A 14190-nucleotide genomic window follows, 5' to 3' on the forward strand; every position below is an offset into this window, starting at 1 on the left:
GCAGAATTATTCAGTGCTTAATGAGCCATATTCTCTTCCGAGAACAAGTGTTAGTGTAGAAGAAACAAACGTTGAAGAAACACTGTCCAGTCATATAAAAATTAAAACCTGTGAAAACTGCCTGACCTGTTGCTACCGGCTCCTATATGATCACAATTTACACTCTGCTGCATATACCAATCTGTTTGCTGTGTACAAAACTCTTCTTACATTAGCTTGTACTCAGGTATCTTGTGAAAGAGTTTTTTCAAAGCTTAAAATTGTAAAAAATCGATTGACATCATTGATTGGCAAAGAATTGTTAGAATCATTTCTGCTTCTTAATATTGATAGGGATATTGTTGGAAATTTCATATTTTATGACATAATTGATACATTTGCACATTCATCTTCTCTTTTCCAAAGATTGCTTCTGTAACTGCTTAATTGCTGTTACCTATAACGCTTCATCAATACCGCGCCAATGAAGGAGGTAATATATGCAATTATTTTGCAATGTCTATGAATAGTAGATTCGAAACACATTTATTTAAAGTTATTTGAAAATCATAACTGTGTGGTGTTTGAATATTAAGGAATGTTATTTATATTTTTTTGCGTTGTTGTGTCAGATGTTCTCAGTGTTAAACTAAATAGTTGTTGTGTTAACCTTTTCAGTCTTAAACTTTAACAATACCACTCCAAAAAATGAAGGAGGTAATATATGCAGGTATTTTGCACTGTGATAAGCAGATTATAAACATGTTTACTTAAAGCTATTTGAAACTCAAACTGTGTGTGTTGTTTGAATGTTAAGGTACTTGATTTATATATTTTAGGTTTGTATGATAACTTCTTAGCGTTAAACTACATTAAAAAATGTCCATAATTGTGTGATGGTTAATTTATATGCTTTCATTTAAAAGCTGCAGTTTAATTTTCTAGTTCTAATTTATATTTGTGTATTTATTCATACATGTATTTATTACTATAAATAAAGGTTATTTATTGATCATATTTTATCTATAGGTTTTTGTACATGATACATGTAAAACTGGCCTAATTTGCAATTTCCACTTTGTTATTTAAGGACCACACTATAGTGCTATAAGTTTTCCTCCATGGGCTGACCACATCCCCTTGACTGGCTACACCCAAATGTAGTGGGCCCCTATCACTGCATTCCCACGGTGGGACCTTCATGCCCCAGTCCGACACTGACCGCATGTTTAATATTATAAATATGATATAGTACTGTTGTTATCTAGTAAAACATAGTTCTTTAAACTATAACTTAACCATTTGAAAACAATTATGCATGGTCTCCTTCAGTAAACACATTTAACAACAACAAAACAGGTAACCTTAAAGGCGCTCACAAACATAGAATACTAGTGACAGCTGTTTAAGCACAAAATCTAGATAAAAAAGTAAGTACATGTACACTATTTGCAGTTGCCTCAAAATAATCTTACAATACATATAGAGAACTTTACGATTTTATTTTCAGTTTGTTCTTCTATCTCAACACACACACCAAGCCCTGAGTGTGACAGATAACAGACCTGCTGGAAGAGCAAAGGCAGTTGTTGGGAAACTGAGAGCTATTGGTAAGTAAACAGTCTTTTGAACACAAGGAATATGCTACCCTGCAACAATTAAATACACGTAGACTTAACCTCAGTTATTTTTAATGCCTTACTCACACGTCTTTAAAGCATTAGAGAAATGTTTTCTGTGACTATATGCCACTGGTGCTCAACATGTGTTACAGGTGAGGGAGAAGATGTGTGACTACAGAGTACAGAACCTTATTTTTGAGGGGGAGGGGGGGGGGCTGAACAACAGAAGTGAGGGAGGCTAAATTTGTTACAGGAGAGGAGCATGGTTCGCTCCCTATGGGATGTGACCATACTCACTACATAGAATGGGCGCACCCATAGCTGGATTAAGGGGGGGGGCACAGGGGGCACGTGCCCCGGGCCCACCTCTCTCCGAGGGCCCCCCGCTGCTGCGCGCATAACCTCTACTGATTTTTTTTTTTCTTTTTTTTCTTTTTGTTTTTTTTAAGGGCGGTGAGGGGGGGTTTGCAGGCGGGTTCGGGGCTCCCTTCGTTGGTGGGGGGAGCAGGGTAGTGAAAAAACAATAAAAAGATATACTCACCTGATCGCTGTGCCGGCGTCACTCGTCCTCCCTCCTCTCTGCACTGTTAACACTGAATCACAGGCGTGACGTCATCAAGTCACGCCTGTCATTCAGTGAGGAGCAGCGCGGAGAGGACCAAGAGAGAAACAAGAAGACAGAAGAGAAGAGAAGAAAGAAGCTAAAAGAAAGGTAAGTTAAAAAAAAAGGGAATAACGCAGAAAGGCACACTATGGATGAAAAGGGGAGAAGAAAGGCATATTATGGAGGAAAAGGGGAGAAGAGAGGCACACTATGGAGGAAAAGGGAGAGGAAAGGCACACTATGGAGGAAAAGGGGAGAAGAAAGGCACACTATGGAGGAAAAGGGGAGAAAAAAGGCACATTATGGAGGAAAAGGGGGGAGAAGAAAGGCACACTATGCAGGAAAAAGGGGGAAAAGAGAGGCACACTGTGGAGGAAAAGGGGAGAAGAAAGGCACACTATGGAGGAAAAAGGGGGAGAGGAGAATCACACTATGGAGGAAAAAGGGGGAGAAGAAAGGCACACTATGGAGGAAAAAGGGGGAGAAGAAAGGCACAGTAAGGAAAAAAGGGGGAGAAAAAAAGGCACACTATGGAGGAAAAGGGGAGAAGAAAGGCACATTATGGAGGAAAAACGGGGAGAAGAGAGGTACACTATGGAGGAAAAAGGGGGAGAAGAGTGGCACACTATGGAGGAAAAAGGGGGAGAAGAGAGGCACACTATGGAGGAAAAAGGGGGAAAAGAGAGGCAAACTATGGAGGAAAAGGGGAGAAGAAAGGCACACTATGGAGATAAAGGGGAGAAGAAAGGCACACTATGGAGGAAAAAGGGGGAGAAGAGAGGCACAGTAAGGAAAAAGGGGGAGAAGAGAGGCACAGTAAGGAAAAAGGGGGAGAAGAGGCACAGTAAGGAACAAAGGGGGAAAAGAGAGGCACAGTAAGGAAAAAAGGGGGAGAAGTGAGGTACAGTAAGGAAAAAAGGGGGAGAAGAGGCACAGTAAGGAAAAAAGGGGGAGAAGAAGCACAGTAAGGAAAAAAGGGGGAGAAGAGAGGCACAGTAAGGAAAAAGGGGGAGAAGAGAGGCACAGTAAGGAAAAAGGGGGGAGAATAGAGGCACAGTAAGGAAAAAGGGGAGAAGAAAGGCACACTATGGAGGAAAAGGGGAGAAGAAAGGCACATTATGGAGGAAAATGGGGGAGAAGAAAGGCACACTATGGAGGAAAAAAGGGGAAAAGAGAGGCACACTATGGAGGAAAAAGGGGGAAAAGAGAGGCACACTATGGAGGAAAAGGGGAGAAGAAAGGCACACTATGGAGGAAAAGGGGAGAAGAAAGGCACACTATGGAGGAAAAAGGGGGAGAAGAGAGGCACACTATGGAGGAAAAAGGTGGAGAAGAAAGGCACACTATGGAGGAAAAAGGGGGAGAAGAAAGGCACAGTAAGGAAAAAAGGGGGAGAAGAAAGGCACACTATGGAGGAAAAGGGGAGAAGAAAGGCACATTATGGAGGAAAAACGGGGAGAAGAGAGGTACACTATGGAGGAAAAAGGGGAAGAAGAGTGGCACACTATGGAGGAAAAAGGGGGAAAAGAGATGCACACTATGGAGGAAAAAGGGGGAAAAGAGAGGCAAACTATGGAGGAAAAGGGGAGAAGAAAGGCACACTATGGAGATAAAGGGGATAAGAAAGGCACACTATGGAGGAAAGAGGGGGAAAAGAGAGGCACACTGTGGAGGAAAAGGGGAGAAGAAAGGCACACTATGGAGGAAAAGGGGAGAAGAAAGGCACACTACGGAGGAAAAGGGGAGAAGAAAGGCACATTATGGAGAAAAAGGGAGAAAAAAGGCACATTATGGAGGAAAAGGGGGGAGAAGAAAGGCACACTATGCAGGAAAAAGGGGGAAAAGAGAGGCACACTGTGGAGGAAAAGGGGAGAAGAAAGGCACACTATGGAGGAAAAGGGGAGAAGAAAGGCACACTATGGAGGAAAAAGGGGGAGAAGAGAATCACACTATGGAGGAAAAAGGGGGAGAAGAAAGGCACACTATGGAGGAAAAAGGGGGAGAAGAAAGGCACAGTAAGGAAAAAAGGGGGAGAAGAAAGGCACACTATGGAGGAAAAGGGGAGAAGAAAGGCACATTATGGAGGAAAAACGGGGAGAAGAGAGGTACACTATGGAGGAAAAAGGGGGAGAAGAGTGGCACACTATGGAGAAAAAGGGGGAGAAGAGAGGCATACTATGGAGGAAAAAGGGGGAAAAGAGAGGCAAACTATGGAGGAAAAGGGGAGAAGAAAGGCACACTATGGAGATAAAGGGGAGAAGAAAGGCACACTATGGAGGAAAAAGGGGGAGAAGAGAGGCACAGTAAGGAAAAAGGGGGAGAAGAGAGGCACAGTAAGGAAAAAGGGGGAGAAGAGGCACAGTAAGGAACAAAGGGGGAAAAGAGAGGCACAGTAAGGAAAAAAGGGGGAGAAGTGAGGCACAGTAAGGAAAAAAGGGGGAGAAGAGAGGCACAGTAAGGAAAAAGGGGGAGAATAGAGGCACAGTAAGGAAAAAGGGGAGAAGAAAGGCACACTATGGAGGAAAAGGGGAGAAGAAAGGCACATTATGGAGGAAAATGGGGGAGAAGAAAGGCACACTATGGAGGAAAAAAGGGGAAAAGAGAGGCACACTATGGAGGAAAAAGGGGGAAAAGAGAGGCACACTATGGAGGAAAAGGGGAGAAGAAAGGCACACTATGGAGGAAAAAGGGAGAAGAAAGGCATACTATGGAGGAAAAAGGGGGAGAAGAGAGGCACACTATGGAGGAAAAAGGTGGAGAAGAAAGGCACACTATGGAGGAAAAAGGGGGAGAAGAAAGGCACAGTAAGGAAAAAAGGGGGAGAAGAAAGGCACACTATGGAGGAAAAGGGGAGAAGAAAGGCACATTATGGAGGAAAAATGGGGAGAAGAGAGGTACACTATGGAGGAAAAAGGGGAAGAAGAGTGGCACACTATGGAGGAAAAAGGGGGAAAAGAGAGGCACACTATGGAGGAAAAAGGGGGAAAAGAGAGGCAAACTATGGAGGAAAAGGGGAGAAGAAAGGCACACTATGGAGATAAAGGGGATAAGAAAGGCACACTATGGAGGAAAGAGGGGGAGGAGAAAGGCACACTATGGAGGAAAAAGGGGGAGAAGAGAGGCACAGTAAGGAAAAAGGGGGAGAAGAGAGGCACAGTAGTGAAAAAGGGGAGAAGAGAGGCACAGTAAGGAAAAAAGGGGGAGAAGAGAGGCACAGTAAGGAAAAAAGGGGGAGAAGTGAGGTATAGTAAGGAAAAAAGGAGGAGAAGAGGCACAGTAAGGAAAAAAGGGGGAGAAGAGGCACAGTAAGGAAAAAGGGGGAGAAGAGAGGCACAGTAAGGAAAAAGGGGGAGAAGTGAGGTACAGTAAGGAAAAAAGGGGGAGAAGAGGCACAGTAAGGAAAAAAGGGGGAGAAGAGGCACAGTAAGGAAAAAAGGGGGAGAAGAGGCACAGTAAGGAAAAAAGGGGGAGAAGAGAGAGTCACAGTAAGGAAAAAGGGGGAGAAGAGAGGCACACTATGGATGAAAAGGGGAGAAGAAAGGCACACTATGGAGGAAAAGGGGAGAAGAGGGGCACACTATGGAGGAAAAGGGAGAAGAAAGGTACACTATGGAGGAAAAGGGGAGAAGAAAGGCACACTATGGAGGAAAAGGGGAGAAGAGAGGCACACTATGGAGGAAAAGGGAGAAGAAAGGTACACTATGGAGGAAAAGGGGAGAAGAAAGGCACATTATGGAGGAAAAGGGAGGAGAAGAAAGGCACACTATGAAGGAAAAAGGGGCAAAAGAGAGGCACACTATGGGGAAAAAGGGGGAAAAGAGAGGCACACTATGGAGGAAAAGGGGAGAAGAAAGGCACATTATGAAGGAAAAAGGGGGAGAAGAGAGGCACACTATGGAGGAAAAAGGGGTAGAAGAAAGGCACAGTAAGGAAAAAAGGGGGAGAAGAAAGGCACACTATGGAGGAAAAGGGGAGAAGAAAGGCACATTATGGAGGAAAAACGGGGAGAAGAGAGGTACATTATGGAGGAAAAAGGTGAAGAAGTGTGGCACACTATGGAGGAAAAAGGGGGAAAAGAGAGGCACACTATGGAGGAAAAAGGGGGAAAAGAGAGGCAAACTATGGAGGAAAAAGGGGGAGAAGAGAGGCACAGTAAGGAAAAAAGGGGGAGAAGTGAGGTATAGTAAGGAAAAAAGGAGGAGAAGAGGCACAGTAAGGAAAAAAGGGGGAGAAGAGGGACAGTAAGGAAAAAGGGGGAGAAGAGAGTCACAGTAAGGAAAAAGGGGGAGAAGAGAGGCACACTATGGATGAAAAGGGGAGAATAAAGGCATACTATGGAGGAAAAGGGGAGAAGAAAGGCACACTATGGAGGAAAAGGGGAGAAGAGAGGCACACAATGGAGGAAAATGGAGAAGAAAGGCACACTATGGAGATAAAGGGGATAAGAAAGGCACACTATGGAGGAAAGAGGGGGAGAAGAAAGGCACACTATGGAGGAAAAAGGGGAAGAAGAGAGGCACAGTAAAGAAAAAGGGGGAGAAGAGAGGCACAGTAAGGAAAAAGGGGGAGAAGAGGCACAGTAAGGAAAAAAGGGGGAGAAGAGAGGCACAGTAAGGAAAAAAGGGGGAGAAGTGAGGTATAGTAAGGAAAAAAGGAGGAGAAGAGGCACAGTAAGGAAAAAAGGGGGAGAAGAGGGACAGTAAGGAAAAAGGGGGAGAAGAGAGAGTCACAGTAAGGAAAAAGGGGGAGAAGAGAGGCACACTATGGAGGAAAAGGGGAGAAGAAAGGCACACTATGGAGGAAAAAGGGGGAGAAGAGAATCACACTATGGAGGAAAAAGGGGGAGAAGAAAGGCACACTATGGAGGAAAAAGGGGGAGAAGAAAGGCACAGTAAGGAAAAAAGGGGGAGAAGAAAGGCACACTATGGAGGAAAAGGGGAGAAGAAAGGCACATTATGGAGGAAAAACGGGGAGAAGAGAGGTACACTATGGAGGAAAAAGGGGGAGAAGAGTGGCACACTATGGAGAAAAAGGGGGAGAAGAGAGGCATACTATGGAGGAAAAAGGGGGAAAAGAGAGGCAAACTATGGAGGAAAAGGGGAGAAGAAAGGCACACTATGGAGATAAAGGGGAGAAGAAAGGCACACTATGGAGGAAAAAGGGGGAGAAGAGAGGCACAGTAAGGAAAAAGGGGGAGAAGAGAGGCACAGTAAGGAAAAAGGGGGAGAAGAGGCACAGTAAGGAACAAAGGGGGAAAAGAGAGGCACAGTAAGGAAAAAAGGGGGAGAAGTGAGGCACAGTAAGGAAAAAAGGGGGAGAAGAGAGGCACAGTAAGGAAAAAGGGGGAGAATAGAGGCACAGTAAGGAAAAAGGGGAGAAGAAAGGCACACTATGGAGGAAAAGGGGAGAAGAAAGGCACATTATGGAGGAAAATGGGGGAGAAGAAAGGCACACTATGGAGGAAAAAAGGGGAAAAGAGAGGCACACTATGGAGGAAAAAGGGGGAAAAGAGAGGCACACTATGGAGGAAAAGGGGAGAAGAAAGGCACACTATGGAGGAAAAAGGGAGAAGAAAGGCATACTATGGAGGAAAAAGGGGGAGAAGAGAGGCACACTATGGAGGAAAAAGGTGGAGAAGAAAGGCACACTATGGAGGAAAAAGGGGGAGAAGAAAGGCACAGTAAGGAAAAAAGGGGGAGAAGAAAGGCACACTATGGAGGAAAAGGGGAGAAGAAAGGCACATTATGGAGGAAAAATGGGGAGAAGAGAGGTACACTATGGAGGAAAAAGGGGAAGAAGAGTGGCACACTATGGAGGAAAAAGGGGGAAAAGAGAGGCACACTATGGAGGAAAAAGGGGGAAAAGAGAGGCAAACTATGGAGGAAAAGGGGAGAAGAAAGGCACACTATGGAGATAAAGGGGATAAGAAAGGCACACTATGGAGGAAAGAGGGGGAGGAGAAAGGCACACTATGGAGGAAAAAGGGGGAGAAGAGAGGCACAGTAAGGAAAAAGGGGGAGAAGAGAGGCACAGTAGTGAAAAAGGGGAGAAGAGAGGCACAGTAAGGAAAAAAGGGGGAGAAGAGAGGCACAGTAAGGAAAAAAGGGGGAGAAGTGAGGTATAGTAAGGAAAAAAGGAGGAGAAGAGGCACAGTAAGGAAAAAAGGGGGAGAAGAGGCACAGTAAGGAAAAAGGGGGAGAAGAGAGGCACAGTAAGGAAAAAGGGGGAGAAGTGAGGTACAGTAAGGAAAAAAGGGGGAGAAGAGGCACAGTAAGGAAAAAAGGGGGAGAAGAGGCACAGTAAGGAAAAAAGGGGGAGAAGAGGCACAGTAAGGAAAAAAGGGGGAGAAGAGAGAGTCACAGTAAGGAAAAAGGGGGAGAAGAGAGGCACACTATGGATGAAAAGGGGAGAAGAAAGGCACACTATGGAGGAAAAGGGGAGAAGAGGGGCACACTATGGAGGAAAAGGGAGAAGAAAGGTACACTATGGAGGAAAAGGGGAGAAGAAAGGCACACTATGGAGGAAAAGGGGAGAAGAGAGGCACACTATGGAGGAAAAGGGAGAAGAAAGGTACACTATGGAGGAAAAGGGGAGAAGAAAGGCACATTATGGAGGAAAAGGGAGGAGAAGAAAGGCACACTATGAAGGAAAAAGGGGCAAAAGAGAGGCACACTATGGGGAAAAAGGGGGAAAAGAGAGGCACACTATGGAGGAAAAGGGGAGAAGAAAGGCACATTATGAAGGAAAAAGGGGGAGAAGAGAGGCACACTATGGAGGAAAAAGGGGTAGAAGAAAGGCACAGTAAGGAAAAAAGGGGGAGAAGAAAGGCACACTATGGAGGAAAAGGGGAGAAGAAAGGCACATTATGGAGGAAAAACGGGGAGAAGAGAGGTACATTATGGAGGAAAAAGGTGAAGAAGTGTGGCACACTATGGAGGAAAAAGGGGGAAAAGAGAGGCACACTATGGAGGAAAAAGGGGGAAAAGAGAGGCAAACTATGGAGGAAAAAGGGGGAGAAGAGAGGCACAGTAAGGAAAAAAGGGGGAGAAGTGAGGTATAGTAAGGAAAAAAGGAGGAGAAGAGGCACAGTAAGGAAAAAAGGGGGAGAAGAGGGACAGTAAGGAAAAAGGGGGAGAAGAGAGTCACAGTAAGGAAAAAGGGGGAGAAGAGAGGCACACTATGGATGAAAAGGGGAGAATAAAGGCATACTATGGAGGAAAAGGGGAGAAGAAAGGCACACTATGGAGGAAAAGGGGAGAAGAGAGGCACACAATGGAGGAAAATGGAGAAGAAAGGCACACTATGGAGATAAAGGGGATAAGAAAGGCACACTATGGAGGAAAGAGGGGGAGAAGAAAGGCACACTATGGAGGAAAAAGGGGAAGAAGAGAGGCACAGTAAAGAAAAAGGGGGAGAAGAGAGGCACAGTAAGGAAAAAGGGGGAGAAGAGGCACAGTAAGGAAAAAAGGGGGAGAAGAGAGGCACAGTAAGGAAAAAAGGGGGAGAAGTGAGGTATAGTAAGGAAAAAAGGAGGAGAAGAGGCACAGTAAGGAAAAAAGGGGGAGAAGAGGGACAGTAAGGAAAAAGGGGGAGAAGAGAGAGTCACAGTAAGGAAAAAGGGGGAGAAGAGAGGCACACTATGGATGAAAAGGGGAGAATAAAGGCATACTATGGAGGAAAAGGGGAGAAGAAAGGCACACTATGGAGGAAAAGGGGAGAAGAGAGGCACACTATGGAGGAAAATGGAGAAGAAAGGCACACTATGGAGATAAAGGGGATAAGAAAGGCACACTATGGAGGAAAAAGGGGGAGAAGAAATGCACACTATGGAGGAAAAAGGGGGAGAAGAGAGGCACAGTAAGGAAAAAGGGGGAGAAGAGAGGCACAGTAAGGAAAAAGTGGGAGAAGAGGCACAGTAAGGAAAAAAAGGGGGAAAAGAGAGGCACAGTATGGAAAAAAGGGGGAGAAGTGAGGTACAGTAAGGAAAAAAGGGGGAGAAGAGGCACAGTAAGGAAAAAAGGGGGAGAAGAGGCACAGTAAGGAAAAAAGGGGGAGAAGAGGCACAGTAAGGAAAAAAGGGGGAGAAGAGAGAGTCACAGTAAGGAAAAAGGGGGAGAAGAGAGGCACACTATGGATGAAAAGGGGAGAAGAAAGGCATAATATGGAGGAAAAGGGGAGAAGAAAGGCACACTATGGAGGAAAAAGGGGGAAAAGAGAGGCATACTATGGGGGAAAAGGGGAGAAGAAAGGCACACTATGGAGGAAAAAGGGGAGAAGAAAGGCACACTATGGAGGAAAAGGGGAGAAGAAAGGCACACTATGGAGGAAAAAGGGGGAAAAGAGAGGCATACTATGGGGGAAAAAGGGAGAAGAAAGGCACATTATGGAGGAAAAGGGAGGAGAAGAAAGGTACACTATGGAGGAAAAAGGGGGAAAAGAGAGGCACACTATGGGGGGAAAAGGGGGAAAAGAGAGGCACACTATGGAGGAAAAGGGGAGAAGAAAGGCACATTATGGAGGAAAAGGGGAGAGGAAAGGCACACTATGGAGGAAAAAGGGGGAGAAGAGAGGCACACTATGGAGGAAAAAGGGGTAGAAGAAAGGCACAGTAAGGAAAAAAGGGGGAGAAGAAAGGCACACTATGGAGGAAAAGGGGAGAAGAAAGGCACATTATGGAGGAAAAACGGGGAGAAGAGAGGTACATTATGGAGGAAAAAGGTGAAGAAGTGTGGCACACTATGGAGGAAAAAGGGGGAAAAGAGAGGCACACTATGGAGGAAAAAGGGGGAAAAGAGAGGCAAACTATGGAGGAAAAAGGGGGAGAAGAGAGGCACAGTAAGGAAAAAAGGGGGAGAAGAGGGACAGTAAGGAAAAAGGGGGAGAAGAGAGAGTCACAGTAAGGAAAAAGGGGGAGAAGAGAGGCACACTATGGATGAAAAGGGGAGAATAAAGGCATACTATGGAGGAAAAGGGGAGAAGAAAGGCACACTATGGAGGAAAAGGGGAGAAGAGAGGCACACAATGGAGGAAAATGGAGAAGAAAGGCACACTATGGAGATAAAGGGGATAAGAAAGGCACACTATGGAGGAAAGAGGGGGAGAAGAAAGGCACACTATGGAGGAAAAAGGGGAAGAAGAGAGGCACAGTAAAGAAAAAGGGGGAGAAGAGAGGCACAGTAAGGAAAAAGGGGGAGAAGAGGCACAGTAAGGAAAAAAGGGGAGAAGAGAGGCACAGTAAGGAAAAAAGGGGGAGAAGTGAGGTATAGTAAGGAAAAAAGGAGGAGAAGAGGCACAGTAAGGAAAAAAGGGGGAGAAGAGGGACAGTAAGGAAAAAGGGGGAGAAGAGAGAGTCACAGTAAGGAAAAAGGGGGAGAAGAGAGGCACACTATGGATGAAAAGGGGAGAATAAAGGCATACTATGGAGGAAAAGGGGAGAAGAAAGGCACACTATGGAGGAAAAGGGGAGAAGAGAGGCACACTATGGAGGAAAATGGAGAAGAAAGGCACACTATGGAGATAAAGGGGATAAGAAAGGCACACTATGGAGGAAAAAGGGGGAGAAGAAATGCACACTATGGAGGAAAAAGGGGGAGAAGAGAGGCACAGTAAGGAAAAAGGGGGAGAAGAGAGGCACAGTAAGGAAAAAGTGGGAGAAGAGGCACAGTAAGGAAAAAAGGGGGGAAAGAGAGGCACAGTATGGAAAAAAGGGGGAGAAGTGAGGTACAGTAAGGAAAAAAGGGGGAGAAGAGGCACAGTAAGGAAAAAAGGGGGAGAAGAGGCACAGTAAGGAAAAAAGGGGGAGAAGAGGCACAGTAAGGAAAAAAGGGGGAGAAGAGAGAGTCACAGTAAGGAAAAAGGGGGAGAAGAGAGGCACACTATGGATGAAAAGGGGAGAAGAAAGGCATAATATGGAGGAAAAGGGGAGAAGAAAGGCACACTATGGAGGAAAAGGGGAGAAGAGAGGCACACTATGGAGGAAAAGGGAGAAGAAAGGCACACTATGGAGGAAAAAGGGGAGAAGAAAGGCACACTATGGAGGAAAAGGGGAGAAGAAAGGCACACTATGGAGGAAAAAGGGGGAAAAGAGAGGCACACTATGGAGGAAAAGGGGAGAAGAAAGGCACATTATGGAGGAAAAGGGGAGAAGAAAGGCACACTATGGAGGAAAAAGGGGGAGAAGAGAGGCACACTATGGAGGAAAAAGGGGTAGAAGAAAGGCACAGTAAGGAAAAAAAGGGGAGAAGAAAGTCACATTATGGAGGAAAAACAGGGAGAAGAGAGGTACACTATGGAGGAAAAAGGGGGAGAAGAGTGGCACACTATGAAGGAAAAAGGGGGAAAAGAAAGGCACACTATGGAGGAAAAAGGGGAAAAAGAGAGGCAAACTATGGAGGAAAAGGGGAGAAGAAAGGCACACTATGGAGATAAAGGGGATAAGAAAGGCACACTATGGAGGAAAAAGGGGGAGAAGAAATGGAGGAAAAAGGGGGAGAAGAAATGCACACTATGGAGGAAAAAGGGGGAGAAGAGAGGCACAGTAAGGAAAAAGGGGGAGAAGAGAGGCACAGTAAGGAAAAAGGGGGAGAAGAGGCACAGTAAGGAAAAAAGGGGAGAAGAGGCACAGTAAGGATAAAAGGGGAAGAAGAGAGGCACAGTAAGGAAAAAAGGGGGAGAAGTGAGGTACAGTAAGGAAAAAAGGGGGAGAAGAGGCACAGTAAGGAAAAAAGGGGGAGAAGAGGCACAGTAACGAAAAAAGGGGGAGAAGAGTGGCACAGTAAGGAAAAAGGGGGAGAAGAGAGGCACAGTAAGGAAAAAGGGAGAGAAGAGAGGCACAGTAAGGAAAAAGTGGGAGAAGCACAGCATGAGAAAAAAGGGGGGAGAAAGGCACAGTATAAGAAAAAAGGGTGAGAGACACAGCATGAGGAAAAAGGGGGGGGAGAGGCACAATAGTGGGGACAATTAATTAATTTAAGATGGGGTGGTTTGGGCGCTACTAAATGTGGGGGTGAGTTTGGGTAGAATGAGGTCCCTTTATTAAATGTGCCTATGAATTATTTAATGGCAGTGACGGTTGCGGGAAATAGGTATATTTCTGAAATGTAAATACTATTAATTTATTGCTGGGGCTGTTTGAAGGGAGGGAAATAGGTTTATTTATTAAATGTGAATACTATTATTTTAATGTTGGGGCTGGAGGAAGGCCTAATTATTAATCATGGGTGGTACTGATTTAACACCGGGGGTGGCTGTAATTTTCTAAATGTACCCATTTTTTTTTCCAAATAGGGCCCCTAACATTCCAGGATCCAGACAAGCCACAACTAAAGAAACCTGCAGCACAGGTGGTGAAAGTGAGAAGAACAGGTCGGAGAGAGCAGCAAAGTCTGTGAAATGTTGTGATTCTAGTGGGACAATCCCAATTTTTGGTGACAGTTCAATGGTGTACACAACAATGCAGTTTTTTTTGTCTGTAGGAGGGTGGCCTGGCCATGCCCAATGATGCATTATCAATGGTATTTTAATTTGCGGTATCATTGCTAGTTTTAATGTCCATTATAAATTTTATTTTTAAAGTGCGTTATCATTGCTAGTTTTAATGTGCATTATAAATTTTATTTTTAAAGTGCGGTATCATTGCTAGTTTTAGTGTACGTTATCAATGGTATTTTTAATGTGTGATATCATTGCTAGTTTTAAAGTGTGGTGTCAATACCCATTTTAATGTGGTGTTTTGATGATTGTTTTAATGTACAGTTTTTTAGTTTGTGGAAGCAATGATTTTTCTTATGCAGACAACCTAAGCAAGCCCTCTGGGAGAGCTGTAAGTGTCATACTGTGGGCTGTAGGTGATGTAATGCAGGATGTGTCACTATGCCCTTAATTTTAGGTCTTAAGTGCCCCAGGCCCCCCAAAGCCTTAATCCAGCTCTGGGCGCACCCCAGTTGGTGGCTTACAGCCACTTGCTGTATTGCACAATCTTCTGTC

General features: G+C 45.0%; 1 long non-coding RNA gene across 1 annotated transcript in view; it reads left to right on the plus strand.

Moving 5' to 3' along the window:
- The first annotated feature begins 1507 nt into the window (after positions 1 to 1507).
- The window catches only part of LOC142107758 (uncharacterized), a 52033-nt gene continuing 39350 nt past the window's right edge, over positions 1508 to 14190 (plus strand). The window contains exon 1 of the long non-coding RNA XR_012680009.1: positions 1508 to 1589. This is a non-coding gene — a long non-coding RNA (uncharacterized LOC142107758). The remainder of the gene's footprint in view (positions 1590 to 14190) is intronic.

The sequence above is a fragment of the Mixophyes fleayi genome, chromosome 1 (assembly GCF_038048845.1).
Source record: "Mixophyes fleayi isolate aMixFle1 chromosome 1, aMixFle1.hap1, whole genome shotgun sequence".
In the NCBI taxonomy this organism is placed as follows: Eukaryota; Metazoa; Chordata; class Amphibia; order Anura; family Limnodynastidae; genus Mixophyes; species Mixophyes fleayi.